Raw genomic sequence first — 8,727 nt, forward strand, 5'->3', positions numbered from 1 at the left:
TCACATATTAGCGGTTCGTTCAGTCCACAACAGAATTGAATGGGTTTACAGATGCCGGTTTAATCACCGTCTGAAACATGAGCATAAACACAGGCGCAAGCGATTTTGTGACTGAACGGGATGAAGGCGTCAGAATGTCTCAGATACAGAAGAAAAAGGAATCAAATATAATGAAAATATCATTCTCAAATCTCTACCTGAAAAACTATCCCATTTCATTTCAGTGCTGGCTGTGCTCAATCTTACATGAGCACAATGGGGTTTGTATTTCCCAGTGACTCGAATTATTTTCTTTTGTCAGTCATGTTTGCAAATCAATGTTGTATATTTCAGAGTCTCACTTTCAAATGAGGATGTAAATGTCAGATAAGATGAAGTTTTGAGTAACGGAACAGATACTGAGTAAATTGATTGATATTTTTGAAGCAACATGAGAATGATGTTATTACTGAGTGAGCAGAAATCATTCCACCCTGAGAATGCTTCTCCATTTGAAAATTCATTTCAAACCAAATAAAGTGGAGGACTGCAGCAAAGTGATCTCAACAGGGCTTTGTGAAGTTCTAAAAATCATTCCCTCACTAATAGACAGACTCTGTGAACAGGCTGTAGATCAAATATAATTAAATTCTGTATGTCAACTCAGAAATAATGAAAAGATGCTTGATCGGGAAAAAAAACACCTTCATAAATTCGGTATGAAATCAATTGCATGATTATACATTGTTTATATCGTAAACTACATAATTTCCGTGTTCACATCTTCTGGTCCAGCGAAACTTGATCATTAAGTCAAACTGGGCGTGGATTCGACAGAAATTCCTTTTCAAAAGCGAATTGGACGATCAGCTGTAATGGAGAAAACTCAAGGCCGTTTAAACAGAGAAAAACATTGAGACTAATAAAAAGATTGTTCTTTTGAAAAGCTGGTCGAGGTGATCGAAGTGCCACTTATTGCGTTTTGCCATTTTATGGTTATATTGATTTATTAGTAACTCTGCAGCATTCCTAATGAGAACAGCCGAATTCTAAAAAACAAAGGTCCCAAAGTGTGACTGAGTGACAGAACAGTGTCCGCTTTCTCCACAGGCTCATTAGAGTGAACATCAGCCAGCGGTTTCTGTAGTGTAGTGGTTATCACGTTCGCCTCACACGCGAAAGGTCCCCGTTCGAAACCGGGCAGAAACATTATGGCGATTAGTTGTATTCTTGCTGTTTTCTGTTTACTCAATACTCAATACTCATGACCTTCCACTCGTTTCAAATGATATCCTACAAAATCCACCATTATGGGGACTGGAAGGAATCGGTCAGAGAGTTCACACGTGTTAAGTGTGAATGGTTTTCCAATGAGCTGCGACATTTTCTGATTCGAATAATAATGTTAAATCAATTTCTCTGCCGCTTCTCTAAGCTTTCAGCCGAATTGAACTCCCTCAAAAGGAGCTTCTTCAGTGCAACAAGAATGCAGGTTTCCTGATCTCGGTCAGAGGGTCAAACTCGGTGCCTCTTTATGTGGTGTAGTGGTTGTCATGTTTACTTTACACTTAAAAAAAATCCTGGATTGGTAACCGCGTAAATACATTATCGAATCCCATTCGATTAAGTGTTTGGGAAAAGTTGCATAATTGACATTTTCATTGTCACACATCCCGAATAACCCTTGAACTGAGTTAATCTGCCGTATGGAACCCCGGTGCCCAGAGCTTCAGCCTGATTCTCTGCATTGCCAGTTTAGTGACAATAACACAACTCAACACCAACTATCACCCCCAGTGAATCCGCTATCGATTATTACCTGAATATAATATCCGACAAAGCAAATGTCATTTGCTCTCATATATGCTGGAAAATGCATTCAGGAGAAGCAGAAATGCTGAAAATTGCCGGCACACTGATCAGGAATATAGATGCTCCTATATTGACTCGGCACAAATATTAACAGTTCGTTCAATGGCGATTAATGCAGTTTAGAGGCTGGGATTGTCTCTGTTAATATATTAAATTGATTAACACTAAAAGACCGGCTGGGAATCCTGCAATAAGTAACTCACCTCCCCCTCCCCCCCCCCCCCCCCAGCAGTCACAAGTCAGGAATTAAATGGCTCAAAGGGGAAAGCTGGCTGGGTGGATTGGCCATGCGAAATGACTGGGTTACGAGGGGTGTGGGTCGAGTTAGGGTGCCCTTTCCAAGGGTCGGTGGCGACTCGGTGGGCCGAATGGTCTCCTCCTGCACTGTTGGGATTGTATGATTCTACCAATATTGATCTCCTTCAGTTCCTCCCTCTCACTAAACCCTCCATTCCCAACATTTCTGCCATCTGATTTGTGTCAGTTTCTGTCTCTTTAGAATACACTGGAATTTGTCAAAAAGGCTACTAAAAGTAAATCTAATAATCTAAACGATCAACTGAATTGGGTTAAAGTTATTCAATATGCATTTTTCATGGACTTTGCAAACTGATGTTGAGCCAGCCAGGAGTCGAACCTGGAATCTCCTGATCCGTAGTCAGGCGCGTTATCCATTGCGCCACTGGCCCCCAGCGAAATGAAACTGTTACAAATTGGTTCAATACGTCACCCAGACTATTTATCCCAAAGTGCTTCACAACTCTGGGGGAAATTCTCTCAGGATCCCCCCCCCCCCCCCCCCCCGCGGATTGGATTGGAGTCGGGGTTGAATTTGGTGACAATGTAAAATACACCAATGCTGTTCCCAGCCTGGGAGGTCATCCCCGAAAAACAGAAAGAATGGGCTGCCAGTTGTGGGATCGTGTCCAGTGTCTGTTTGTGGGGAAATGCAGTTGGTGAATGGCCAGGCTGGAGTAACACTGACCAGGACATAAAACAACAAGTGAATGAATGTAAGTTTGGAAATTCCCAGCTCCTTCCTGTCTGCAGGTATTTCCCGCTCTGAGCTGCACAATGAACAACGAACCACACCGATAAAACTAACTTTTATTTCCTGTCTGTTCAACTGGTGTCGGTGCCAGTGATGTTTACGGACAAACTGCAGGCTCTGTTTCCCCTGCTGCATTTATTCCCCTGGAACTAATACTCTCATTTTCCGTTTCCATCAAATGTCCGTCCGGTGTAAAGTTCCGATCATGTCCACCAGAGGGCGACATGGTCACATGTTTCCTCATCAAATACCCGCCATAATATTCACCTTAAGTTACTGTCTCAGTCAATGGTTCCTCTCTGCTTTCAAACATACGAGCAGGTGAAATAGAAGCAGAAGTTGGCCATTCGGCCCCTTCAGGCTGTTCTGCCATTCAATAAGATGTGAAGATGCCGGCGTTGGACTGGGGTGAGCACAGTAAGAATTCTTACAACACCAGGTTAAAGTCCAACAGGTTTGTTTCAAACACGAGCTTTCGGAGCACAGCTCCTTCCTCAGGTGTGTAAAGAGGTGGGTTGTACCACCATATATATATGATGTGGAGATGCCGGCGTTGGACTGGGGTGAGCACAGTAAGAAGTCTTACAACACCAGGTTAAAGTCCAACAGGTTTGTTTCAAACACGAGCTTTCGGAGCACGGCTCCTTCTTCAGGTGAAGAAGGAGCCGTGCTCCGAAAGCTCGTGTTTGAAACAAACCTGTTGGACTTTAACCTGGTGTTGTAAGACTTCTTACTGTACCATATATATAGACAGTCAATGATACAAAGACTCGCATTCAACGTATCACCTTGCATCACTGACTGTCGATATATGTGGTTATGGAACCCACCTCTTCATTCACCCGATGAAGGAGCTGTGCTCCAAAAGCTAGTGATTTGAAACAAACCTGTTGGACTTTAACCTAGTGTTGAAAGACTTCTTACTGTTCAATAAGCTGGCTGCTTTGTTTGTGTTTCGAATTCCACATTCCCATCATGCAAACAGACGACATTTGATTCTGTGATACTAACTGGTTTGTTTTATAGCATGATACACACACGGTAGCACATACAAACAGATGCGATAGAAGCAGAAGTAGGCCATTCGGTCCCTTTAGCCTGCTCTGCCATTCAATAAGACCATGGCTGGTCTGTTTGCGTTTCGAATTCCACATTGCCATCAGGCAAACAGACGAAATAAGCTTCTGTGAAACTGAATATTCTGTTTTCTAGAATGATACAGCACATGTGCAGAGTTCGAAAGAAGCTCAACAGATACTCGAGGAACAGCAGCGCATCTTTCCACTGGGCTCAATACAGCTTTCACACTCAGTGTGTGTTCAGCAGTTTCACACTGTAAATGCTGCACCCATTCTGTGTGTCCTTACATCGCAGATTTGGGTTTGAATTTTTTTCACTGGGGGAGTGGCTGGTGGGTGAATAGTGTAACTGGCTCTGGACCAGGTAATATTGGACAGTGGATTCACTGGGGGAGTGGCTGGTGGGTGAATAGTGTAACTGGCTCTGGACCAGGTAATATTGGACAGTGGATTCACTGGGGGAGTGGCTGGTGGGTGAATAGTGTAACTGGCTCTGGACCAGGTAATATTGGACAGTGGATTCACTGGGGGAGTGGCTGGTGGGTGAATAGTGTAACTGGCTCTGGACCAGGTAATATTGGACAGTGGATTCACTGGGGGAGTGGCTGGTGGGTGAATAGTGTAACTGGCTCTGGATCAGTAAAGCAGAGAACCAGGCTGAAGCTCTGGGGACCGGGGTTCCACACGGCAGATTCACTCAGCGACCCAATTCAAGGGCAATTCAGGATGGGTGTAAATGGATAATGAAAATGTCAATCATGTAACTTTTCCACACACGGAAATGAATGGGGTTTGGCAATGTTTCTATGCGGGTTTAAACCGAGGGCCTTAATGTGTGTAAAGCTAACATGATAATCGCTACACTACAGAAACAGGGAACATCGCTTAGCGCACTGACCGAGAATAGTAAACTGTGCGGCCTTATTGCACTGCAGACCCTTCTATTGTCAGAGTGCTATTCAGCTGGAAACTTAGACAAGTGGCGGAGAAATCGATCCGACATTAGAATCATCAAATATCACAGCACATTAGAAAAGCATTCAGAATTAACATGTGTGACCTCTGACTGCGATTCCTGCCATTCTCCATCACAGAATATTTTGCAGGGTATCATTTGAAACTTTACGGGTGTAAGGTAATGCATTCGCTTAACTATTGAACAACAAATAGCAAGGATACAACTCATCTGCAAATTAGACGAGTAACGTCAATAATGTTTCGAATAAGGGAAATTCCCCTCACCATTGCCTCCCCCTCCCCCCCCCCCCCCAGCTGAACAATTGAACAATCTGCTCCCTGTTCCTCCTGACCTTTGGCTCCCTGCTTACCTTTGTTCTGCCATTAACACATTCTCATCTCTTAATGCGCCATCAGCACCTTTCTTAGCCTTGATCACCGTCTTTTGCATTCCCTTTGTCTTTCCTTCCAAGGCACCTTAGTCATCCTCCACCTATCGCTGGCCCCCTATCCAGCCCCAATGTTCCCCTCCCCCCCCCCCCCCCCCCAGTATAAATCTGACCCGATTTCCAGTTCTCCAGCTTTCACAGAGTCACCCAGAATCGGAACGGCAGCTGCCATCTCTCTCCACAGAGGCTGCCAGACCTGCTGAGAGGGTCCAGTATTTGTGTTTCTGATTCAGATTCCAGCATCCACAGTAAGTTGCTTTTATTGTACATTGAGACATGTTTGAAATGGTGATTAAATTTGTTCATCTGCATCTGTAAACCCATTAAATTCTGTTGTGCATGAACAAACTGCTAATATGTGAACTGTGTCAAAATGGGAACATCTTTTTTCTTCTCATTGCGTCCTGAACATTCCGGTAATATTCAGTTTCAAAATTAGTTTGTGCAAACTTTCCTCACACTAAATGAGACAGATGTCTCAACTTTCAAAAGATAAATTTAGGAATACCGAATTACTCTTTTTTATCCAATTAAGGGACCAATCTGCACATTTTTTGGGTTGTGGGGGCGAAACCCACGCAGACACGGGGGGGGGGGGTGCAAACTCCACACGGACAGTGACCCAGAGCCATGATTGAACCCCAGCAGATGTCTCAACTGACAAGACTATAAGATTCAGAACTTAGTCTGCACTTCAAATGTAAAAGCATTTATTCAGCAATACTTTCTGTTCAATCATGTAATGTCCCATTAATCAGGGCAGCATGGTGGCGCCGTAATTAGCACTTCTGCCTCATGGCACCGAGGTCCCAGGTTCGATCCCGGCTCAGGGTGGAGTTTGAACATTCTCCCCCTGTTTGCGTGGGTTTCGCCCCCACAACCCAAAGATGTGCAGAGTAGATGGATTGGCCATGCTAAATTACCCTTAATTGGGAAAATGAATTGGGTATTCTAAAAAAAATTTTTAATGTTCCATTACTCCAAATATATTATTTTTTGAAAGTAATGTCCTGATTTGAAATCGAGACTCTGAAATATAGAACAAAAATATAAAACAGCAAATGTGACTGACAAACGAAATCCAGCCACTGGGTAATACATGTTTACAAGTTCATTGTGAGATTGACCACAGTCAGTTTATAAACACAGTCACAGGTCAGAGATTTAAGAATGATATCTTTATTATATTTGACCCTCTTTGTTCCGGGTATGATACATTCTGCAGCCTAAATCGCGTTCATGTATAAAAAAGGAAGGGCGACAGCAAATCATAGAACATAGAACAGTACAGCACAGAACAGGCCCTTCAGCCCTCGATGTTGTGCCGAGCAATGATCACCCTACTTAAACCCACGTAACCCGTAACCCAACAATCCCCCCATTAACCTTACACTACGGGCAATTTAGCATGGCCAATCCACCTAACCCGCACATCTTTGGACTGTGGATGGATTGACTGTGGATGCACTGAGCTTGGATTCCCACATCTCCCTGAGTGGCTTTTCCTGTTTCTCTATCATTAAGGCCGAATCTTTCAAAAAGCTGGTTCAGTTAAGTCTTTGGAATTTCCTCTCAGTCAGTTACAGTATCGTTTGTGTCTGTCCTTTTGAGTACACATTACTATAAGACATTCTTCAACCTGGCCTGTTGCATTTGCTGATCCCAATGCCATCTACTCTGCATTGGAGAGACTAAATGCCGACTGGGTGACCGCTTTGCAAAACACCTTCGCTCCATCGACAAGCTGGTGGCAGACTCTCCTGTCGCTTGCTATTTCAACTCACTGTCCTGCTCTCATGTCCACATGTCCGATCTTGGCCTGCTGCAATGTTCCCATGTAGCTCAGCGCAAAGCCAAGGAACCAATTACAGCCTTGCGGATTTAACCTTCAGTTCAACAACTTCAGACTGAAATCTCTCCTCCTCCTTCATCATTTACACCTCTTTAACCTGTGATTATCCCTCTCCCTGGATCTGCAATGATTTGATTACCTGCAAATGCTCGCATTCCAAGCATTGTCCAGCATCTCTGACTTTGTCTATATAAATGTTTCTGGAACATACCTCGCCATTCACCTGAGGAAGGAGCTGCGCTCCGAAAGCTCGTGTTTGAATCAAACCTGTTGGACTTTAACCTGGTGTTGTAAGACTTCTTACTGTGCTCACCCCAGTCCAACGCCGGCATCTCCACTTCATCATTTTCCACTGATCTGTTTTCCCTTTAACATTACCCCCCTCTGCTCCACAGCTCCTGAGCAATCTGCTCCCTGTTCCTACTGTCCTTTGACACGCTGCTTACCTTTGTTCTGTCATTAACACATTGTAATCTCTGAATGCGCCACTATTAGCAGCCTTTTTAGCCTTGATCACCGTCATTTACATTCCCTTTGTCTTTCCATCTAAGACATCTTTGTCAATCTTTATTGGCCCTCGATCCAGCCCCAATGTTCCACTACCCAGGCACCCCCCCCCCCCCCCCCCCACCTCTCCACCCCCAACAGAATAAATCTGAATCAAAGCAAATTACTGCGGGTGCTGGAATCTGAAACGAAAGAGAAAATGCTAGAAAATCTCAGCAGGTCTGGCAGCATCTATAGGCAGGGCTGCATGTTCTCTGTAGGGCAACGTCAAAGAGTGATTGGACTCAAAGCATTAACACAGCAATTATGTTACTGTGAAAATTCCCTAGTCACCACACTCCGGCGCCTTTTTGGGTAGACAGAGCGATAATTCAGAATGTTCAATTCACCTAACAGCACAACTTTCAGGAATTGTGGGAGGAAACCCATACAGACACGGGAGAACGGGCAGACTCTGCACAGACAGTGACCCAAGCAGGAATCAGTCCCACCATCCCAGGAATCAGTCCCACCATCCCAGGAATCAGTCCCACCATCCCTTTGCTTCACTTCCTCTTTAGCGAGATCATCGTTCCTCAGATAAGGAGACTAACACGGCACACAATATTCCAGCTGTGGCCTCACCAAGGCCCTGTATAATTGCAGCAAGACAAACTAGGAGCCGACCCCTCGAGCCTGCTCCTTACATACAAACTAGGAGTAGGCCCCTCGAGCCTGCTCCTTACACACAAACTAGGAGTCGGCCCCTCGAGCCTGCCCCTTACACACAAACTAGGAGTCGGCCCCTCGAGCCCGCTCCTTATACACAGACTAGGAGTCGGTCCCTCGAGCCTGCTCCTTACATACAAACTAGGAGTCGGCCCCTCGAGTCTGGTCCTTACACACAAACTAGGAGTCGGTCCCTCGAGCCTGTCCTTACATACAGACTAGGAGTCGGCCCCTCGAGCCTGCTCCTTACAAACTAGGAGTCGGCTCCTCGAG

General features: G+C 44.8%; 2 non-coding genes across 2 annotated transcripts; one reads left to right on the forward strand and one right to left on the reverse strand.

The window, feature by feature from the left end:
- The first annotated feature begins 1,116 nt into the window (after window positions 1-1,116).
- Window positions 1,117-1,188, forward strand: trnav-cac. Its single transcript has one exon. It is a non-coding gene; the product is annotated as a tRNA-Val (tRNA).
- A 1,279-nt stretch (window positions 1,189-2,467) lies between these two features.
- Window positions 2,468-2,540, reverse strand: trnar-acg. Its single transcript has one exon. It is a non-coding gene; the product is annotated as a tRNA-Arg (tRNA).
- Window positions 2,541-8,727: the final 6,187 nt, after the last annotated feature.

The sequence above is a fragment of the Scyliorhinus canicula genome, unplaced genomic scaffold, assembly GCF_902713615.1.
Source record: "Scyliorhinus canicula unplaced genomic scaffold, sScyCan1.1, whole genome shotgun sequence".
Lineage (NCBI taxonomy): Eukaryota > Metazoa > Chordata > Chondrichthyes > Carcharhiniformes > Scyliorhinidae > Scyliorhinus > Scyliorhinus canicula.